At 47.1% G+C, this 22,774-nt stretch overlaps 1 long non-coding RNA gene and 1 pseudogene across 1 annotated transcript; one reads left to right on the top strand and one right to left on the bottom strand.

Annotated features, from left to right (window-relative positions):
- The window catches only part of LOC139055835 (uncharacterized), a 53,184-nt pseudogene extending 49,918 nt beyond the window's left edge, over positions 1-3,266 (top strand).
- A 6,086-nt stretch (positions 3,267-9,352) lies between these two features.
- LOC135896756 (uncharacterized) lies at positions 9,353-10,670 on the bottom strand. Its single transcript, XR_010562801.1, has 2 exons — positions 10,408-10,670; positions 9,353-9,625 (listed from the first exon to the last, which is right to left on the bottom strand). It is a non-coding gene; the product is annotated as an uncharacterized lncRNA (long non-coding RNA).
- Between the last annotated feature and the right edge of the window lie 12,104 nt (positions 10,671-22,774).

The raw sequence follows: 22,774 nt of genomic DNA, 5'->3' as shown, positions 1-22,774 counted from the left end.
GCCGAGCCCACTGAAGAATCCGTGTTGGAGCTGGTCTTTTATACGTTCTGGACTGGCCGATGTGACGCATGCGCTGCCGGTATCTTGTAGGAAAGCTGATGTCCAACTGATTGCCAGATGGGCGAAGTTCCCGCTTGTTCCACGAGCACGCGCAGCGCAGGTATGATTCTGCGATGTCCAAGAAGCTGTAACGATCGGCAGCAAAGCCACCTGGAACAATAATACGGGACGCATGGTTAACGCTCTGCTTCCTGCGTTTTCGCCGAGCCCACTGAAGAATCCGTGTTGGAGCTTGTTGCCAACAACAATTGCTTGTTGCCAGCCTGAAGTTGCCCATCTCTACAGTATATTGATTGTGCACATTTCTCATCGCTAATTGAACATCTTCATAAAACTGATCTACTTGATCATCGTCGTGATTAACTGCTGGAGCGTAGGCTTGTACTGCCTTTAATCTATACATCTTATTAAGTTTGATTACGACTACAGTTACCTCTCATTAATTCTGTAGAATTATTCAATGTTGCCCGCTATGCCCTTATGGATTAGGAACCCTACGCATATTGCTTCTTATCTGGGAGAGGGCATGTCCATTATTCAGGAATCTATAATCCTCACCAGTTCTTCTATTTTCACGGAGGCTCATGATATCCCAAACAATGTCTGATAGTTCCTCAAAGAGTCCTGCTAAGCTAGCTTCACTCGACAGAGTTCGGCAAGTAAAGGTTGAGAGGGTCAGGTTCCATTGGCTGCCTGTCCGGACCCAGATATTCTTAGCACCCTCTTGTGCGTTACAGGTCTGACCGCCGCCTAGGCCAGGCGCTCCGCAGCTGCTGGGGACAAAGTGCCATGGGTTAATTGTAGGAGACATTCGGCAAGTATAGGCCGAATACTGCGGCAGGGAGGCCAATTCCTCTTCTGGTGAGGGAGCGTCTTTATTAAAGCTTAGGGGACCTTCTTAATTTGGTCGTACCTGGATTAGTATAGCCCCATCTTCATTTTTTGCTGGTGTCAGGAGTCACTCGAAGCCTGCAGATACTGTGCAGTATGCACATTGCATGAAATTTTGAATATTTCACATGCCTCGACAATCAAATGCGATAATTATCCGTTATGCGTAGAGGATAAGTCAGCCGTTTAAGTAAAATAGAGGAATGTACAACATATGTATTATTAAATGTTCTGCGTGTGGCAAATGGTGGCGCCGCGCTTAGCCGGCGCATTTAGCCGACTTTTTGGTCGTCGTCGCGGGTGCCCCGATACCTATGTCAGTGTGGCCCCCAGCCGTGAGAACGGAGGCGGCGCCGCTCCATTGTTATCACGTTGTGCTGACAGGCACAGAGAGTATAAAGGAGGCTATGGTATGGCTAAGAAAGATGATACAATTTCTTGACTCTGCGCTATGCAGATTCAGATGGTGCCATTACTACGGCCAACCAAGCTCGTTTCCACGCCACTGGTTTGATGATGGTTCAGTGTAAGTGTTAATTCAGCTTGTAGGGCTCAGTTATTTGTTGGGTTTCTGGCTCCACTTTGAGAACTGTGGTGCCACTGTATTCTGTTTTCTCTATCCTGCGGTCGCAGCTGACCACACGTATGCACAACCAAGCTCTGAAGCGAGCATTTCATCTCTGGAACCTGACACGACAGGGGAGGTCACAACACTGCCAGCGAGTGCTGCGCTGTCACCACGAGTTCCGCTCAGCGCCTAGCCTCTTTCTTATGAAGGTTAGTGATTTTGAAACACTTTCACAATATTGCACACTTTTTGCTGCTGCAAGAGAACAGGGAGCTATGATAAACCAGACGCAGCAACTTATTGCTCTTCTGTCGATTCTCTACCCTTCAGGAACTTTCACCAGCTTCTAACAACGAAAGGCGGCCTCCTCAGAAACTTCGAGCCAAGCTCAGCCGACTCCATGACCGCAACAAGAGGCTACAAGAACTGCTGCTTCAACGCCGTCGCATGAAGACCACTGCGGAACTAGTAGAGCGTCTGCGTGAGCATTTAACTCCAGCTGTTGCTGCTTTTGTCGAGGCTCAGCTGAAGATGCGTAATGTCAGCCAGTTTGGCCGTCGATGGTGCAGCCAAAACAAAGCCTTTGCTTTAGGTTTATACTTTCACAGTCCAAAACGTTACAGATATTGTAGGACACTCCTAAGACTTCCATCTGTTAGGTCTCTGCAGGTGTGGCTTGCACGCCCTCCACTGAGGGTTGGGTTTTACCCTGAAATTTCTTTCACGGCCAGATTTATTGAGAGGATCGACAGGGTGTTCGATTGTTTAAATATTTCACAGAAGTGGGGAAAGTCTCCGTATGCATCTGCAATGTGTGCAGGATCTGTGCATAAAGAGTTTTTTGAGGAGTGCATTGCAGTTTTCGAGAATATCAAAGTTCTAGGCTGTGCACGGCAGCCTCTTTGCATCCATGGATTCTGCCAAGCTATCAGGGCTTTGCTGCTGTTATGGGACCACCCGGCCTCTCGCTATGCTTTGGCATACATCCTTACCAGACCCCTGAACCAGGATGCGCTTGAAAACACACTTGCAATAGTTATGTTAAAATCTGGAACGAACAGCAACTCGTCTTGCTGGCAGTTTCAGGCGGCATTTAAACATCTTTTAGTTAGCAACCTTTTCAAACTGTCGGAAAGCAGCAACTGTGCTGAAGACATGTCTAGACTTCTGGCCACTCTCCCAGTTTGTTTTTCTAATCTTGCTCCTTCTCTCAGTACACCTACCACATTTTTGCTAGCTGCAGTCGAATTACTGCCTTATGATTATCCATCTCCAATGGTAGAGAACAACGTTGTCTATTTTGTGGGCTGCATTGTGTATATGTTTATGAATGGCCACAGGTGTGCTACAGGGTAGCATTGAGTATAGGCAAGAGAACGCAGCCTTTACCGATCAAAGCCAAGTTATCTTGTACTTGAGCGTGCAAAAACTTGGGGAAGCGGACTTTGGGAGCCTGCCATTTCCTGCACCCTCCTTTGTAGCATTCATCAATGCTCGGGAGCAGTTTTTTATCGCATCTGCCTCCGATATTGTGGAAAAAGAACATGTACGGCATGACCTGTGTTTGTTGCTTCATGCCAAGGTAGAAAAATCGCTAACTGTATGTGGTAATGATGTTTATGATGGTTTGTTTGTCCTGTTCGTCAGGAGGAGGTTGCATTGGCTTGCGCGCAGAAAAAATCGTGAACTCCACAGTGAAACGACTAAACGGAAAACTGCCAAGCAAGCACCGTGGCTATGCACTTGAAAAGGATACAATTCCTGAGCAACTGGCTGAATGTTTTGTGAAGTTGCAAGCTATTTTCCAGTGTGTGCGAACGATCTGTTTAGGTTGGTTTAAGGGCTGCAAATGGTTTTTCTGGTTGATAGCTTGGCTATATTCTATATTATTTTTTCTTGTGCATTTTGCTTTGATACGACGTGACATGGTTGCTTTCAGGGGCAATAGTTTAGCAATGCGACATCGTTCATCCTTCATTCCACTATGCCACTCTTTTACTGTATTTTTATGCGATGTTTAGCCTTTTCAAGTGTCCCCTATGTACTTGTGCATTATTGCCGTATAAAACTCTATTCTGATAAGTCGAATGCCTCTCAAAGGAGACCCTTCTGGCAATGGATTCAACCGGTTTCCGTGATGTTGGGGTCAATCTTTCCACCTTCCCGCCCCCTGCGGTTTCGTGCTGACATGTATAACTAAATCAACCGCGTCTTCATAACTACCACTCAGCACCATTGGCTACAAAGCAGCCTTTAAACAGGCTTGCTGCATCTCCTTCGAGCTTTTAGCAGGATCTTTTGCAGCACGACGAGATGACAAAAAAAAAAACGTAGAACTGCGCTTGAGCTTTATCTGGCTATATTGTAAGGTACAGTACGGTGATATATGCTTCGCTGTCATGTGAATGACCTTGCATTTCACTTTAAGGTGTACATCATGTATGCTTTAGTTGAATTAGAACTGCTTCAAAATACTCTGGTTAGCGACCAGAAGCAAGTCTGGAGGTACAGCAAGCTCTGTTTATGGTGAAATGCTAATGCGTTTAGCAGGTTTGTTAATGCTAAAACTGTCTTTAACAATGTCTTCCAGGGGTAAACATAGCTGCTATATTCTTTTAGAGGAAGAAATGAAATGTGAAGAGTAATCCCAGTGCCCTATGTTCCATGTGTTTCTTGATGCACCTACTTATTTCGCGTCATTCTTGCCTGAATTGAAGCTGTCGTAGCATTGTTTTCTGTACAATTAAATTTCCTACATGGCAACGTTTGTGGCAATTCAGAGCTTTTTACTATCTGCACTGTGACCATTGGGATGATTAGCCAGCTTAAACAGTGCTACTATTTGTGCTGCCTATGACATGCAATTTCTGATGTGCTTTATCACTGTATTTGTTTGGTTGATGTAATAAACCGTGAAATTAAAACAATACTTGCCGTACACTCTATCGAGAACTCTGCACTTGAGCCAGTGCTTTCTGGATCGTGCCTTGCTCTACTCAGAGACAAAGTACTTGCACGAGTATTTTCGCTTGAAATTATGCGTGCTTAGCCCATGTCTGGAAGTGTTGCTGCCTTTCTATGCTGCCTTCTTTGCTTGTCACTTTCATTGGGTTCACAGTTGCTCATAAACGCATAAACAAGGACATAACTAGCAGGAACTCGAGCACATTTGACTGGCAAAGGTTGACGCGCGCTGAAAGGTAGCAACCTTCAATACGGGTTCGAAAATGCGGATTATATAAAAAGACCGGTTTATAAGTCGCGCCAAAGCACGCGTGAGCTTGACGTCATTCAACGGCACGCATACGTAAGCATGCCCCCCAGCATCCAGGGGCGCTGGGGCGCCCATGAGCGGCGATTTTAACGCGATAGCGTTAAGGAGCTCGTGTCGCAGAAAAGCCGGCGTCGGCGGCGTTGGCCGTGAGCGATAAATCCCAGCAGGCATTTCATGAATGAAAAACAACTTGCAAGATGGACTGGGTGCGATTCGAACCAGGGTCTCCGGAGTGTGAGACGGAGACACTACTACTCAGCCACGAGTTCGATGCTTCAAAGCGGTACAAAAGCGCCTCTAGTGAATGCGGTGTTGCCTAAGAAACGAGCTGTTTCTAAGGCTCAGGCGTGCGTCGCTTGCTCATGCGCACCTTCCGTTGCCGCGCCGAACGCTGCGTTGCTCGACGCTCACCGCGTCCGATGCGGGGAGCGCAGTCGCTGTGCCGTAGCCCATAGACGACCGCACGCCAAGTTTCATCCTAAACGCCAGCGCTCGTTTCTCCCCTGGCGGAGCGATTTCATCTCCAACGGGTGTAGGTTTCCGTCGCCGCTTCCCTTGGCGGTCGCGCCCGCGTTCAGTTCGCTCTGCGCGCGAAACGTCTCTTGTTTGCGACGGCGCCTCTTCGGATGACCGGAAATTATTATTGTGTTGTTAACTGTCACGACAGCAATGTAAACATGAAAAGGTTGATGCCACCAGTGAAATTCTGCCGATTCACAAGAAAATGGTACGAAAGAAGCAGACGACAGACATGGATTACTGCGGTGCGCCGAGCGAAGTAAACATCTGGCAAACGAAGCGAGCTCGTTCATTGATCACTCCTGAGTGTATGACGGTTTCTATATGTAACCCACGTGAAATTAATAATTACTCGGTACATAATCCTTTTATTCATATAAAAACTTTAAGTTCAACGAGCGCTTGTCCTGTCTTCTTTCTCGTGTTTCGTTTGTGTGTGCGCTGCCCAAGAATGGAAACCACGTCTGTTGTATGCGCCACCAGTGGCCGAAGTTCACGCGTGCCGAGAAATTGAATATGTGCATGATGCACTGAACATGACCGGAGTTCATTCGCGCTTCACCACTGCACCGATCGATCGGGTTACTGGACGATACACACCCGCGTCTTGGTCGCGCCGGCATTGCTGAAGCAGGAATGATTAATAATACTTTCAACTTCCGTCTCTTGAGTACTGTTAAAAAATGGCCAAGCTGTCTACATTGCTGCCTCTATTCCATATTGTAGGGGAAGTACTAGTTAAAGTTGTGTGCGCATGTCGTACTTGTGCTATGCAGCGATATATCTTGTTTATTTCCGCACAGTGTCGATAGAAGTCCGTTGTCGCCATCAGAGACAACCCGGATTTGTAGCAAACATAATGTGAGAAACTGCAAAAATGACTTCAGCTCGCAGGTGCCGTATGTATGTGCCGCGTCGTATGTGCTGACGATTTTTCCGGCGGCACATACGATGTCGTTTCCAATTACCTGCTCAGCGTCCCTTACATGGTTAAGCAGACGCTGCCCTTTCGCCGCATTGCGGCCATAAAAATAATCGTCAAGCGTACCGATCTTCTTAAAGGCATATATAGCGTGTGCAGTTTGTTTCACACTAAGGGGAAAACTCGGAACGAATTGCATCGCGATGCGGCAAGCAATGGAGTCGTGCGGCGGCAGCAGCTCGAGCAGGCGCACACGCTTGAGGGGCGGTGTCGTGATCTGCGTCGTCCTCTACGGCGGCGCGCGCTGGCCGCATTTTCGGGAAGCGTGGTACTGTCAGGGGCAGTGCAGCGATTTCATCGGTACTGCGGGAACTGAGCTGATATTCTTTACTAAACGTTGTGCGTCGCCAAACTCTGATCCTTGGCGATCCTTGGCGTGATTGGCGATAATGGAGTTCCACAAACTTCTTTTGACAACATGGTTCATTTGTTCTTTCGAAAGGCCGGAGTACTGAGCGTGTGCACGTATATTTCTTCACTGTGTGTGCTACCGTAATGAGCAGTGACAAAACGCACCAAGATGTGCGCGCAACGTGCTCAGCCTTTGTTTGACTCGAAAGGAAAACAAAGCACTCAACAATGGGAGTCGAACACGGTAAAACAAACGGACACGATTAAATGAACGTTTTAGGTTCAGACAATGAGCTGGAAGTGATTTTTCTCGACAATCATTCGCTACACCAGACAGACCCTGCCCGCCGGTGGGGAATTGGACACGTCAAGCTCGGAACTTCAGTTAGTGTCTCGTCATGTCCCCAGCGGCAGCGATGACAGCGCTCATCCTGGAAGGCAGTGAAGTGTAGAATGACTTGATCAGGGATGTGTTCATTCGCAGCACGTCTCAGTCGCTGACGATGGTGGATCGAAGCCTATCCTCGGGCGACTGATAGAGGGGATGTTGCGCCAGCAATACTTTCAACGAGCCCCAGACATTTTAAATGATGTTGGCGCCCGGGGATTGAGGCGGCCGCTCCAAGAGAGTGAGTGCGCGCTCTTCTAGCAGTTCTTGCACAGCACGAGCAGTGTGGATCGGCGTCCTATCGCGTTAGAATATATAGTCGCCTTCCAGAAACGGGCCGTCAAGAATGTATGGAATCAGTACGTCGTCTATGACTGCCCTGCAGCGATGAACTTACATTCGAGGCATATCAGTGGGCGTCGCGCAACGCTTAGCAAAGAATACCGGCTCATTTCACGCAGTAACGATGTGATCGGCGCCCTGCACCTGACAGTAGAACGTTTCCCGACAATGCGGCCAGCGCGCGCCGCCGTATCAGACGATGCCGTTCAAGATCCCGCCCCTCGAGCATCTGCGCGAGCTGCTGCCGCTGCCTGACTCAAGCACTCGCCGCATCGCGATGCAATGCGCGTCGAGTTTTCCCCTAAATGTGAAACAGACTACACCGCCCTTCGAAGGAAATGTCCACGCGCACACACGTAGGCACACACCGCGCGCGGCACGAAACGTGCCCAAACACGCGCAGTGCAGGAGGCAATCAAGGCGGCGCGAGCGAGAGATGGGAGAGGGGTACCACCCGCTAATAGAATTTTGCTTCGCATGCGGCGCTCTCAACGCCGGCGCAGCAGCGCCGCTCTCGGTGCCGGTGCGTTCCACTCTTGAAGGCGAAGCTTAAGCGTCCTCCAATTTTTTTTCCACCAACGGGCCTCTATGGAACCTTCGCTATCAGTGTACATCTACCTCGTACCATCTTTCGGTACTCACGCTTGTCGACGAGCGATTGCCAAGAGTGATAACACTGGAGTGTGTTGCTTGCGCCGGCAGAACGCGCACAAGATAATTCCGAGGAGCTCAAAAACCAAGTTCTCAAAAATTCTGTCTTGTGAACGACTAAAATAGGCTTTGCACCCACGCATTTCTCCTTAGTGCGAGTAGAAATTCTGCGAGCGTCTAGCATGGTCTGGCTGAGAGCCTGTGTTGTGGCCACCTCTGTGTATGAAACGTACTATCGCGTTGGCTGAGGCCAAGTTGTCTTCGAAACTCGCAGTCGCTCGTCCATTTGTGGTCTTATAAAGTGCAGGAAATAATGCGCGGGAATGGGAAATGTTTGGAAATCAGATGCCTTGTTCATACTTAATAGTACAGCGAATGAGTAGAGTATTTCCGACGCCATCTATGTAAAAGCGAATTGCTTTTGTCTGTAATGTCTCCCATTCACCACTTTCGCACGTTTCCCCTCTACAAGCAGTATTCCTATAAGGGCCAAATACAACAAAGGCACATGCTTGTAATTTACTTTTTTCAGCTGATGCCGCCCGGTGGCGCTTCATACGGGAACTATTGGTGCTTACCTCATGCCACAACGCTGGATGAACGCACGAAAAGCCCGGAACGAGCACTTATATAGCGCCAAATAAACATTTCCTCATTTACAACGCGATTCGCGTCTACTTTATCAAATTGCATGGGGCACAGATTCAATGGAGGCTTGCAAAGATCGTTCGCAATCATCGCAATTAAATAAACGATTCCGCACTAAGGCCACGCGCGATTGAGCAGCAGAAGCAACAAAAAAGCGCTGAGTAGCGCAGTAGGCGTAGCGCGTGCCAGCTAGCGTTCAAAACGCGCGCGCCAACAGTAGAGTGTTTTAGTTGAGCGTGTTTACGGTACGCTCCGCTCCGAGCTGCCCCGCTATAGACAAGAAAACCATGGCCAGGCGGCGCTACTGCGCCTCTTGACAGCGCCCCCAATGTGGAAGCGTCAGGCCGGGCGGTCGCGCCGTGGCGCAGTCTCCGCTTTGTTTACATTGTGTTGTCCGCGCTTTTCTTCGCTGCTCGTGCTCACGGCGCTCCGTTTTCGACGGCGGCAGATCGCCTGCTTGCGCAACAGCCATGCAAAGATTGCCGTGCGGTTTCAAGAAGGCTGCCGACGACGACAGCTTTTTTTCGTGGCGGCAACCTCACGATAGGGGAGCGTCTGCTTCCGAACGTGTACGGCGTTGAACCAATTGTGGACGGTGATGTGATAGTGAAAGCCAAGTGCGTGTCACAGGTGTCCCACAAGATCGTAGACGACGTCGAGTTAGAGGTACGCACTATGTTCAGAAATTTAGCCACATTTATTTCAATTACAACATAAGTCACACTGGCAGCAGGAACTTCTGTTGTCATACTACTCGATGACTGCAGATCCATTGGGCTGCTTCTTGACGGTTCCGTCACTTCACAAAGGCTTGTTCTGGAGTCTGTTTCACACGTGTCTTGCCGCTGCTCAAGAGCTGCGTCGCTGCAGTAGGAAAGCACATGTCCCGGTGGTGCTGACTGCTGAGAAGACTGTTGTGATTGCCATTGGTCTGTTTGGCGCCGCTTCCATCTGCATCGCATATGAATGAAACAGTATGTGTGCCTATTTGTTGTGGGGATTAAATTACTCCCAATAATATGTTTGCAAAGGTAACGTTCATGTGATTGTGTGCATATGTTATTCTACAAGAGTGCTAACACTACAAGTTACGATACTTGCACACTTAGATACTTAGAAAGCATGGGAAAACAACAAGCATAACGCGCACGTCTCGAGCGGCTGCTTTCCGATCTGCCGCTTCCCGACGCACGCGACGACCGCGGCTTGCATTAAATACGGTCTGATACCACACACAAGTAGCGCGCGGCCCCTTTCGTTACCTGCACAACTAGTAATTCAAGTTGCAGCGTTTGGAAAAAGGAAATAATTCTCTTGAGCTCGTCCATGCCAATCGCGAGGGAAGGCACAGTGCAATCAAATAAATTCGGAGGTTCCAAGTGCCAAAACCGTGCCAAAACCACGAAATCAATATGAAGCCCGCTGTAATGGGGAGTCTCAGGAATAATTTTAAGCTCTGGGGGTTCTTTAACGTGCACAAAAATCAAAGCACACGGTAACAAGGCTGTTCTTGCATTTTGCCCCTATCGAAATGCGGCCGCCGTGGCTGGGAATCGAGCACGCGTCGTAGAGCTTAGCGGCGCAACACGCCTGCATTTACCGCTAACAAACGGCGGATGCCACCACAATTCAACAACGCGACACGACTAAACAAACGGCCGTGCACTAAAAACAGGCATATGACTATTCCGCTTTCAAGATATTACACGCGAATGCGAAAGTATGAGACTTACTTGACTCGGCGCACTGCAGTTATCTATGCTTGTCGTCTGTCCTTCTCGTACCACTTCCCAGGAAATCTGTAGAACTTCACGGGCGGCGTAGGACCTTTCGTGTTTTCGAGGCTGATGTAGCAATCAACAACACATCAGTATTGCGTGCCACCTTTCCTGGCTGATGAGGTCGCACTCGGCGTCGCAAAATCCACGCGCACGAGCGCTCCCGCCGTACAGAACACAGGCGAGCGCTAGCGCAGCGACGACCCTCCAAACTTCCATCGGTCCGCTAGGGGAGCATTCGGCGCTGTTGTCGCGCGGGCAAACTTTAGGTTGCCTCGTCTATACACCAGAACACCGTTAATTCAAAGGGCGCCGCCATATTTATGAGCGCCGGTCGCGCCATCTATCCCAATCGCCGCGAAGTAGCAGGCCTGGGCTGCCACGCCGGGAGATGCGACCCGGCGCGAAAGCGAAACTTGGGCTTTTAGCTGGGCGGAAGGCGTGTTTCGCGTTTTTTCTAACCTGTCATTTTCGCTGTCTGGATTCAATAAAACTTCAAGACCTCATGCAAGTCCGCAATAGCCACACTGAGTGCTGTGCAGACTGCAGAAGCGAATACATCGGGTAGGTACGCTATTACGTTTGTACAAACCGCGCGCTATATGCTAGAACACCTGTGAGCTTTTTGGCACGTAACCTGTGAAGGAATTTACAGCACTGTGTTGGTGCCATACATTATTAAAGCACGCAGAACACTGTCATCTGCACTTTCAGTTTGGTCTTGTTTGTAATGGTCTCTACTGGGTTGGCCGCGCTTGGCAACCAACTGGCGAGGTCGTTTGACTGCCTGGTTAGCAGACGCCTGCCCTTCACCACCTGCACACTGAAAACAAAATAGAGATGTTATAGTAAGAAGGGCTGTAGTTCTTTCCCATGCCATCACTTTTGCGAAGATATAAAGTCCTCTCAAAATGAAATAGAAAATACACCAGGCGAATTGTATCGTGCAACCACTTAAGAGTACAACATTCAGAACAAAAGCCTACAGCACTCGAACAAGCAGCATATGATGCTAAACCTGCACTCATTGGAAAATGAGGTACTACAGTAGTTATAATGTTCAACTACATGTGCAGTCAAAGCCCGTATAACAGGGCGAGCATGACAGATGCAGGTGTTGTACAGTTGCACAAACCATGACAGGGCACGTAAAATTACCATCCCTACTTAAAGCTGCATCATCAGGACCCCTTTGGTACAAGACAACAACCGCACCTGCATTCCAAGAAATTAGCCCCACCAACTGCAGCTACCTGGTACAAGACCTGTTTCACTTGTGCGAGGCCATCGGATTGTTGGCGCTCCCTTAGAAAAGAAAACAGCAAAAAAATTAGTGAGAACAATCAAAATTTTGTTACAAAATACAAGAATAATTAAGCACCTTATTTTCCTCGCCATATGAACGGAAATATTTTGCGCTTTGCCCCGCATAACAGCCCGCACGCAGTTTAGAGCTCAGGAGGCTCAAATGAATTCGTTACGAATGACACCTGCAACACCAGCTCGTAAAGGTAGGTGCGCTGCAAGAACACCTTCGGCGACGAGTAGTCGTCGTTTACGTTTTTGTGGACGCATGCTACGTGACGAGCAGACTTCGGTTTACTTTCATTAGCAATAACGCTCACCAGCAAGGCCTACAACTTGTCGTTCACGCTTAATGGTCATTCCGTGCACCAGCTGCAAGTATCGCTAACCGCAAACTCAGCTGTTCCGCTTAACTGTCGGGAGCTCTGCCTGAATGAAAACACGAAAAGGCTTGCCTTTTTGTTATAGCCAAGGCGAAGCACCGGCGCGGGATTCTGCTCTGTAGGCTTGTTGCCCAGAAAGTGCTTGGAGCAAACCTGCGTATTACGTTTGCAGGGCGCAAAGTTGAACGTGGCACCACAATATACACAGATCGAATACTCACTCGTGCATTTTCACTGGGTTGGTAGTTCTTCCTATTCACTGCAGCTATCCACCGGTGGCGCAGCTTGGCATTCTTCGTTGCAGATGGAAACCGGCGCTGAAAACACCGCACCGGCACGATTCCCTACGTGTGTTGTGCTCTTCGCAAACAGCGCTAAGCAACCTGCTCCTTTTCCGCTGGTTGTTTTGGCATCCACACACGACGCAATGATGCCCAGATGACTTCTTCTACTTTGGATCCATGTGAACGGGCACATTTCCGCACTTTGGAGCCCTAGAGCTGGCGCTTGCCATGTCTACTGGTCGCCGGCGAACACACTTTGGCAGCCCAGTACAAAATAGCGCCGGTCGATCGGGCAACCCGGGTGCGAGAGTATGCGTTCGGTTAGTCTGGGTGCGAGACTAGCGTGTTCTGGTCTATAAAGCCCCTCAATCTCCCAAAGTAGCGCTACAGTACGGTGTTACTTTGTAGTAGTGCCATTCGGTTCCCTCCTCCTCCGCTCGGCGCGGCCTTGATCGTGGCGTCGCTGGTGATGGGCCTGCCGTAGCAGACGACGGCTAACACGCTACGGGAGGTAAATCCGCAGAAAAGTTCGTTTTCTGCGTTTCGGAGAAAGTTCGGAGCAGTTTTTTCAATCGAGATCTTTCTTCTTCAGTCGGTAACTGGCCTTTAGAATTTCGTGTTGTAATTGCGGAAGAAATAGAGAAAATGACCATTATTCAAGGCGTATTTATAGCGTAAAGCGCGCGACGTTGAGAGTTCGTGTTGCTGAAACACGACGCAAGCACGCGGTGTACTCAAACACGCGCGTAATTACCAAAGTTTCAGGTGTTGACAGCATGAAAGTATGTGTACGTGGTTTCGTAGGTTCATTCACGTACCTGCAGAACACTTTTGTTCGGTCGGCGCGTGAGAGATTCCGGCTGTGTGCGGTCTGCAATGCCTGGCAACAGGGCCGTTTTTTTTATTGCGGGGTGCTTTGGTAATTGTGACGATATATTGTTTTTTTTTACAAGTACTGCTCCCGGAGGGCACATGTAATGGCTAAAGGAGGCCTCCGAAGAGCACGTAACGTTACACTAATGCAGGCGTCGCAGGGAGTGTTCGCATACAAAATTGGCTGTCCGCGATCTTATACCCCCTTGGCATGCACAGGCTTCGGCGAGCCCCATCCAGCCCTGGTTCTAGCTTTGGTGCGCCGTCAATAATATGAAATAATGACAAGTTGTTATAACTAGTCAATAAAATTTATTGAAGAAATACAATTGCGCCGAGGCGCCAACTTCTAAAGCAGCGCTAGCACGCGAGTATTATGAAACGCCAACGAGGAATTTACCGGCCCACGTACGACTCTACAATCAAAGTGCACGCTAAACATCCCTAGGCGATCTAGATAAAGTTATCCGGAGCCATCCACTACGGCCTCCATCCTAGCTTTAGTCGCTTCGGAACGTTAAAAACCTTAATCTCCACAAATCAAATCAGTACATGTGGGCGTACATTCGAAGCTAAAAGACTGCATCGTAAGTCATAGTGAGCCTTGCAAAAGCGTCGAGAATGTGCTAACTTCTGGTGGAGCTCAAAACACACCCTGAATAAAGTCGCTTTTATGTAACAGGCCAGCTGCAGATGCGTGCATTTCACCGCAAGACGAAACTACATAAAACAAAGAGAGCACATTCGAAAAAAATAAAGTCAAACAACGCGCTAAAACCCACGCAGAGCATGAACACACTCTTTTTCGAAGCGGAAGGCGTGAACTAGGCTCAAAATAAGAGGTTGTGAGTAGCCGTGGCCCTTAATTCACTAAGCCGTGCGTTCTTTGCCAATTCCTCGAAGTCAGCCCGCTCGATCCTGCGAATCCACACTTCTTTTCGCGTTGCGCCCGCCGGACGGCAAAGCAAAAAGCTTTTTGCCCTCGCTGTGTCCCTTGCGGCAACTGAAGCCGCAGCAGCATGGCATCGCAATTAAGTTGTCGGCCCTGCACATTCTATTACGCTAACGCGCTCATTGAGTCCGCCTGCCATACTTTCGTCGCGCAGGCCCAACAATGGAGGTCGGCGCGCGCTGGAAAGAAAAAAAATATACAAAAGCGCGGCGCCTGCTCCGCGCTGGAAAGAAAAATACATACAAAAGCGCGGCGCCTGCTGCCACTAGACACAGATTGTCCAATGGGGGAGCGGAGGTGGCTGGGGCGACAGGAGGCGTGGAGGAGGACGCGCCAGGGTGAGCGGGGTGGCGGAAAGATCTAAGAATGGCGCTACTTTTGAAAAATTGAGGGGCTTTACCCCGCTAAGCCACAGCGGAGCGGTGGGCGATTTTAACGTTTTAGTTATCACGCGCGTGGTAGAAGCGAAGTGCCATACTAAAACGCTGCTGCACGCACGAAAGTGATGTCACAGTTATGATGACGTTGTTTAAACAAGTATGGCGTGTTCCGGCTTATAGTTTTGCGCGTGCTGCTAGAGCTCCTTCAGCTTTTCAGCTTAGCTAAAACAGAATTTTACGGTTTTTTTACTGTATTGTTTACTAGAATGTTGTTCTAGTTAGTTACGCAGGAAGAACCGGATGGTGTTCGAGCTTGCGATTTCGAGCGACACTTGGGCGCAACGCTGGAGCAGCTCGTTTCCATATGCCTTGCAGTGCGTCTATGATTGGTAGTGTGGTCTTGTGCAGCTCCTATTACGTTTTTTAGTGATGTTGCTCTTGTTTGTTGAATTTGTTCTTGTGAATGAGGCATATGTGGGCTCTCAGTTTGGCAGCACTTTTTTCTCTTATGGTAAAAACGTTTAAACTCGCTCTAAGTGCTTGTTGTCGCAGTTGCCGCTTAGTGTAGTGCATCGATCGCGAAAAAAAAAATTTGTTTCATCTTTCGTAGGATTGCTGTTGCAGATATTGCCTGAATAATTGAGCTGTTGCGATATTTATATGGCACTCGATGTTGCAGTTACCTCTACTGTTTCTTGTCTTGCATGTTCATACTGTTTCCTTGTTTATTTCAGATTTTGGCGGCTAGCGAATCGCGACTTGCTAGAGCACCTGCTCACCACAGTTCAAAAGGTACATGTTCAGAAACCCCAATGTAAACTATGAAGACAAATATTGCAGAAAGTGGCCCAGCCACTTATAGTTCTACTCTGGCTCAATTTTGTTGCAAAGCTTGATTGTCTTGAAGATAAAGAAATTTTCTTAAATTTCTTCCAGCTAGTTTGCTAAGCTGCTATTTAGTATTGCTTCTTTTGATGGCGCTATGTGAGGTACCAGGTTTGCGCAAATGTTCCTCGCAAATTGTTCTCAAACACGATGTAGGTTTAGGCCCAGACAATGAAACAGTTCCTCTCCTTCGAGCGCTTGCTAACCTTACGTGAGGTCTCCTAACAGCCAAGGGCCGATGGAGGAAGCACGCGTACTCTGAAAGCTCCCTTCACCCGTCCTCACGTAAGGAGCGGTTGCCGCATGTCTGGGTTCGAGATTATCCCTTAAAATCTTTACGCGAACACCATTATTCTATAAAAAAATGTTGTATCGTGGCACAATCTTTAAATTGAAGAGCTAATATAGAGAACCGTGGACGCTTTCTTCTAGTTTTGTTTACTAAAGTTTAGAAAAATTGGAGGCTTAGCAAGGTTAAGCCCAGTGGATGCTTCGCATCCACTGGGCTTAACCTTAGCGTATCCTTAGCGCTTGGAGGCATCTTGACCGCATACACGCCCGGCGCAAAGACGCTGGCGTTGTTGCGGGCACAGAGACTGACGCGACGGCGGGCGCGCGCTGCTTCATCCCTGGCGTGACGTCACATATCACGTGATGCAGCGATGGTGGCGCCGCCGCCGCGTCGCGCGCGACGGCGCGAACCAAAGCGTGGAGGCCTCCGCCGGGCGACGTCCGACGGCGCGATATGAGGCCCCATCTGCAGCCGGTGTGACGTCATCACGTGACGTCACATCATGTGATCTCACTTCAGGGTCAATGGTGGCCACCGCCGGGAGGCGACCGACGGCGCGATATGAGGCCCCATCTGCAGCCTGTGTGACGTCATCACGTGACGTCATGTCACGTGACCCCACTTCAGGGTCAATGGTGGCCACCGCCGGGCGTCGCGCGAAGGCCCGCAACCTACGTTAATATGCTTCGCATAAAAGTAGCGCATTACAGTGCGAAACTTTAAGTGCTCCATCAACGCTGGCACGCCGGAGTCGTGCAACGCTTAGCAACGCCTAGCAACGCTTTCATGCCGCACGCGTGACTGAAACGAACATGCCTGGGAAGACTTACCGTGCTGGCGCTTCTCCGCAGGTGGGCGACAGCGCGCATGCGCAAGCAAACGTCACGTGGTTAAGCAGTAAGGTGAAGCGCTCGTTCAGGGCCAGGAGGGGCGTAAGGACGCATGAAGGTAGCTTTGGAGCTACCTTATGCTGAGGAAGCGCCAAGGAAGCCTTCACCGAGGGCCCCTCAATAAGGAAGCTTTCAGCGTGACATAAGGTAGCCTCACCGCAATGAAGGCTATCTTACTGAGCTAAGGAAGATTTCATTGTTTGGCCCTTATTGCAGGAACCTGCATTAGGTTATGGATGTGAGATGCACGCTAATATGACCGAAGTCGGTTTGCAAGTCCATGCATGCCACTCAAGCAAATGCCAAGTTTCCAGTGTATGAATCTTCCTTGACTTCGCAGGGCTTGTTTGGTTAATCCCTTCATCTGTGCAAAAGAATGCTCACAGGTTTTGAGCCTTACCCTGATCATCTTGTCCAACAAAAAAAAATCTTTTAGGCACTGCATTAGGGAATATATGTGGGTGATAATGTGACAATTTTTGCCTCTATAACCTTTCTTTTCTCCCATCTTATCAGTGAAGACTTTGTTCGAACAGAGTGCCGTGGAGTGACAAATTCTCATTACAATAAGAAAATCTCTGAAGGAGATTTTCTTCGACTTCGTCTTGGGAAAGTTGGTGAAGTCTGCTGCACATTGTTTTTGTGCGCAAAAAGATATTTATAGAGGAAGGACACATGAAAGTGCGAACTACCAACTGATATAATGATTCAAAAGATAGAACATAGGGTACAAATTTTGCGCACACGCAAGAGGCGCATGCTGTGACAGTGCTAGTTTGTCTAGTAATACTACAAATCGGCATTAAACAAGTGCATCTCTGGGGAATTAAGGCAATTGGAGTGCTACTAACATGTACACAATCTTTCTGATAATATATACCTTCGTGAGCTCATGTGCTGTTTTGTTGCTACTCCTGCCCAGGATCATAATGTGCGAAAGCACGGCTCACATGAGCAGGCCTTGCAATGTGCGCTCCACCACCCGGTTTATTTAAATTGTTTGAATGCTCCCTCAAATAGTCATTCAGGCATTAAGCCGTTTGGTCCACATAGAATTTACCACAGCTGAGAGGTATCTTATAGACCAACCCACCGCACAATGCACAAAATGGTTGGCGTGATTTTTCATACACCCTTGTCTCGTGGTACGAGAACACAACTGGGCTAATTTGACAGGTGTGTAAAGGAACAATTGGGACATTGTATGTAGCAGGCATGTTCTTGAAGCTGTGGGTAAATTTATGCACATATTTGTACATATATATATATATATATATATATATATATATATATATATATATATATATATATATATATATATATATATATATATATATATATATATATATATATATACATATATATATATATATATATATATATATGTATATGTATATATATATATATATATATATATATATATATATATATATATATATATATATATATAGATATATATATATATATATATATATATATATATATATAGATTAGAACATATGCTTCTCTGCACTGAATTTTGTGCAATTGAGACCATAAAATTTCTATATTGTGGTGAAGCTAACTAAAGCAAATTTGTCGACCATTATGAGATGCATACAAGACCTTGCCCACGTGTGGATTTATGTGAGCTATGCCTACACTCTAAAAAAGTTTACACCCTTTGGGCAGGGTTGCCACGTACAAAATGTGAAAAGTAGCCAAAAAATCTCGAAAAGTAGCCAGATAAGTAGCCAACTTTGGCCACATACAGAAATGTAGCCAAAAAAGTAGCCACGCTATGGAAAAACGTTGCATTTTCATTTATTATGCAACACTGAAGACATTATCACAGCCAGCACTTAAAGTTGCTTTTAGTAAATGCAGGAACATACAAAAATATAATGAAACGTGTATAAATGACTACAGCTAAGAGCGCTCTGATCAGCATGTAATATGACTAGAATATTATCACAAATCAGAATCACAGTGTCAATGTTTGAGTTAATCTTGGCGCACATTCCTCGAAGCAGGTCAAAGCTCGAGGCAACCTCGAGCGATCGCTTTCGCGATTATTTACGTGCGATATTGCGTCTTGGCATCGGACGCGTCGCAGGCCGTTTGCTACGCTCTGCAAAGTGAGATGCCCAGTCGCGCGAAATCTCGCAAAAGTGATCGTATTCCAGAAAACAGCTGTATGTTTTCAAGCTAGGAACACATAAATGGACCGACTACGCCGAGAGCGCGCCGGCCAGACCGGCCGCTGACATGCTGGTAGCATGTTTACGTTTATCCCGTGACCAGCTGTCCAAGTGTTCGATTTTGCAAGCTTAGGGCAGCTTCGGGTTGTCTTAGGATCCCACCTCACGTTGCCTTCCCATCAGGACCGGCACTAGCTGGCTACCAGCGGGCTGCCAGAACTCCGAAAATCGAAGAAGCCCTATGTGTGGAAGGTGGAAGTCCTGACGCGGAACGTCAATGCGAAGATGGAACACGCTGTGACGTCACCAGTGCGAAATCCTTTGCATGAAATGAAAGCGCCAGAGTCTGATTGACAATGATGATGGACCAGCTTGAAAAGATTTGAAGTGTCGTTGTTGCGGGTTGGCCTAAATATTTGCTAATGTTGCTGCATAATATGAGCTACACAAGTTTCTATCCAATTTTTACAATAGTCAAGCTATTTCAAAAGTAGCCAAAAAAGTAGCCAAGTAGCCAAGGCACTTTATTTCCCGCCAACAGCCTCAAAAAGTAGCCAATTTGGCGCAAAGTAGCCAAATCTGGCAACCCTGCCTTTGGGTTGTATTTTGTCTCCAAACAATATATAATCGTCATTTGTCTTGCCCGCATTTCCTTTCTTTAATGCTGCGAGGCCGGTACTTCCTAGTCACGAACGGCTTGCGCGTAATCAGCTTGACACAGCACTCTCCACAGGAAAGTAGCGAGCGCCGAGTTTTCAAGAGAGGAAATGCAAGTAATTAAGCCAGATGACTATTATCGCTGTGGGACAAGACAAGTCCCAAAGGGGGTAAACCTTTTGGTGAGTGTATGGTGGACTGTCAGTTGCTGTGAAATCTTCAACACCTAGCTCCTCTCTCTCTCTTTCTCTTTCCAGAGAAAATTTAGTTGCATCTAGAGAAGCCCCAGCCCCAGGCTTGAAAAACTTGATGCTCCGTGTTAGATGGCAGGGACCAGAGAAAGGAAGTGCGAAAAAAAAGAAAAAAAAAGCACACTGACTTACACATACATGCCTGCGAAATGCACTACCACAAAAGTGATTTTCTCATTGCCTTCGTGGAGCACAGCTCAGATCTATTTTTAGTTGCAGCACAAATCATGTATTGTGTGGCTACTGAAATTCTTAAGGACAGCCCTCACTGTTACAAAGCCTCTGCAAATTTAAATCAATGGTCCCTGCCCTAGTCAACACAACAGGGGAATACATGTATGCATGCTGGAAAAATAATTCTAAATAAGTCCCTCTTGAGCGCATGGCCGTTAATGAGACCTTTAGCATTTTGAAATGTGTGTAAGTTTAGTTCTGAAATGGTAAATTGGTGATATAGCCGTGGTTGAGGCAGCCTTTTCTTGAATCTACTGTGTGTAAAACACACTCACGGTTGTTGACAGTTGAATCGCTAGAATTGCAATCAACAGAGACCTAATCTCAGCCTACGTAGCTGTACATACTAATGTGCTCAGAGCACATATTCAACATTCCGCCATCTTGCTTGAGTACCATCTCGTTTGCTTGAAAGCGGTGAGCTCACTGGCTACATTTTCAAGAACCATTGTTACTCGCTAGCCTTCACTTTCAAAGATGTTTGCACCTGCGGCAACATCACCATCTCCCTTTCGTGGTGAGAAAAAGCTCTATTAGAACTGTTTGTGACATCTGGGCCTTCTTTGTAACCCCTGGTATTTAGAGGCATACTTGATCAAGTGCCTTTACAAATTCACTGTCCTTCATTATTAAATGTGATCACTGTAACTGTGAAAAGACCATTGAGCACCTGCCCTGTCAGTGAACCCACTTTTATGCACAATGTCAGCCCCTTTAGAGTGTACCCACCCAACTGGATAGTTGACCTTTCACAGAGGCTAGGATCCTGGGTGCTTGGCCATATCAACGAAGAAAGCTATACATACATGCTCTAATGACTGACTGACTGTAATGACTGGCTAATGACTGTATCTGAAAAGACACTTATAGACACCATCTCTCTTTTGTGCGAGTGAACTGTCTCAACTTGCCTCCTTTTTTTTTTCTTTTAACCCCTCATACCCTCACCCCCATGCAGGGTAGCCAACTGGATGTACGTCTGGTTAACCTACCCGGCGTTCCTTGTTCCTTTCTCTCTCTCTCAGATGTAAACCCCCATGCAGAAAAACTAAAAACCACGCAAACTTTAGTCGTCCATACTTGTTCAAACTAAGATGCGACATGCTTAAACCATTTCAGACGTGGAAATGCACCTAAAATGCAAGGAAAAAAGGTAGGGCAACACACACGTAGCACATGCACTACTGATTCTTGTCCTTTCTCTTGTCCTTGTATCTTATGTACTTTTACAATCCTGCAATGCTGAACCAACTCGTCGAACTACCTATATTGCTTAAACCAATTTAATTGATATTTTGGTTAATGTATGCCCAGGAATTTGTGCGATGATTAGGCAGATTCTTCTCCTGCAGAACTTCATCCGACCAAACACCAGAGAAAAGAGTGACGCTGATACCGACACGCAAGTTTTGTTGGCAGTGGACTATGTTAGCTGGACAAACTACTGCAAGCGTTGCATAGCAACATGCATTGAAGCTGGTGAGCAAGTTGAAGTGCATGATCTGCAAATTTTCTGCCAGTAATTTGAATTGTCAGACATCTGTGATGAAGGCAAAGAATTAAGGGACTGCTGGCATCTGGACCAGGTTCTTGCTAAGTTCATAGCAACTGCTATTACATTGGAGGACAAAATAAAGCAACCACTGTGCCACCTGAAGCAGTATTCTGTCTTGTTGCTTAATCCAGGAAGGACAGAAAAAGAGTGGAGAATGCTGCCTTTATTTATTTATTTATTTATTTATTTATTTATTTATTTATTTATTTATTTATTTAGTACCCACAGCGCCCATTCAGGCATTACAGTGGGGGGGGGGGGAGGGTACAGATGAAAGCCTTCCGAGCTTAATTACAAGCAATGCAAAAGCAACCTTGGAAATCGAATCAACTACATCATTCTGGATGACATGAGATAGGATGACATGCACGGGTAAAGAAGTGTCTGCACATTGGCCCAGCACATATTAACTTTATATTATTGCTGCAACTGTAGGAAGCTATGCTAAAAAAAGAGCAGCAGGGCTCGGAGCTGAGAAGCTGCGTGCCATAATCATAATAAAATCAGCTTTTTCCATGACTGGCAGGAGCTATGTCAACATGTGCAAGCATCAATGACCAGCAAAAAATGAATCTCCACAAAAAATGAAGTGGAGTAAACGAGACATTTGCTTAAATTTTGGCTAAGTGTCATCACCTGGCAGTTCTGGTTTCATGGCCTCACCAATAAAATTTTGTCACAGAAGTAATACAATAATGCTTTTCCTGTAATGTACTTTTTATTGTGTATTTGCTTATGTTAGTATGTGATTTTTAATGCAGTTTCATAGGTGCAACAAGGCACTAAATTTTTTGTTGCAGTTTGTATTGAAAGAGTTCAACAATGGGGCTTGTTACTCTTACATGTTTTTCTGCCAACCCAATAGCCCAAGTTGTATATTAGCTTGTGCCACTAGATGTGTGGCACAAGCTAATATCCATTATTATCCGCATCACAAACACAACCACACAGTCTAGATGTGTGGTTGTGTTTGTGATGCCACCTTGTTCGTTGCATTGTCGCCATTCCAGCTTTGTCATGCAACTCTCACGCTACCTGCGTTGGAACCAGATGGCTCACATGAAAAGATCCGAGTGTCTCAGCAGCAACACACCCACCCGTTGTTGGTCACCTCTGTTTGAGATTCAAAAGCAAGTTTCACACGAGTGTTCATTTCGGAACAACCGATAGCAACACTTCAATTTGGCATAGCCAACTACCT

This window comes from Dermacentor albipictus, chromosome 2 (genome assembly GCF_038994185.2).
Source record: "Dermacentor albipictus isolate Rhodes 1998 colony chromosome 2, USDA_Dalb.pri_finalv2, whole genome shotgun sequence".
Classification (NCBI taxonomy): Eukaryota; Metazoa; Arthropoda; class Arachnida; order Ixodida; family Ixodidae; genus Dermacentor; species Dermacentor albipictus.
This window is presented reverse-complemented; position numbering and strand designations above follow the sequence as displayed.